Below are 477 nucleotides of genomic sequence, written 5' to 3'. Positions count from 1 at the left end.
TGTGTGTGTGTGTGTGTGTGTGTGTGTGTGTGTGTGTGTGTGTGTGTGTGTGTGTGTGTGTGTGTGTGTTAGGTCTTTGAAATGTTGCAGCAGACACTGATAGTAAAATGCGATTTGAAAAATGTATGTTTTGAATTTGAGCGTGGTTATCTGTGTGTGAACAGGACCAAACTGTTGTCGGGTTTTACAGCAGGAGTGTAACAACCTCGTTGCAAATCTGTTTGAAAATATTTCAACCAGAACCAATGATTTTTGCTGAGATGTAATTATTTTTACTTGTCAGATGTTTAAGCTAACAGAGACGTACGGACGGCGCTTGGAGAAAAGTTTCAATGTGGTGCGCACAGATTGCTTTACATTTTATCATTGTATGACCCAGTTTATTTTTATTTTTCTGCTCGTCTGTTACCATGTGCTAGACCGTGTAAAGTGCTGTAAGTCAAAGAATATTTGCAGTAAACAGTGACGAGGGAGAGA

Source organism: Austrofundulus limnaeus, unplaced genomic scaffold (genome assembly GCF_001266775.1).
Source record: "Austrofundulus limnaeus strain Quisiro unplaced genomic scaffold, Austrofundulus_limnaeus-1.0 Scaffold211, whole genome shotgun sequence".
Lineage (NCBI taxonomy): Eukaryota > Metazoa > Chordata > Actinopteri > Cyprinodontiformes > Rivulidae > Austrofundulus > Austrofundulus limnaeus.
Note: the sequence above shows the minus strand (reverse complement) of the source record.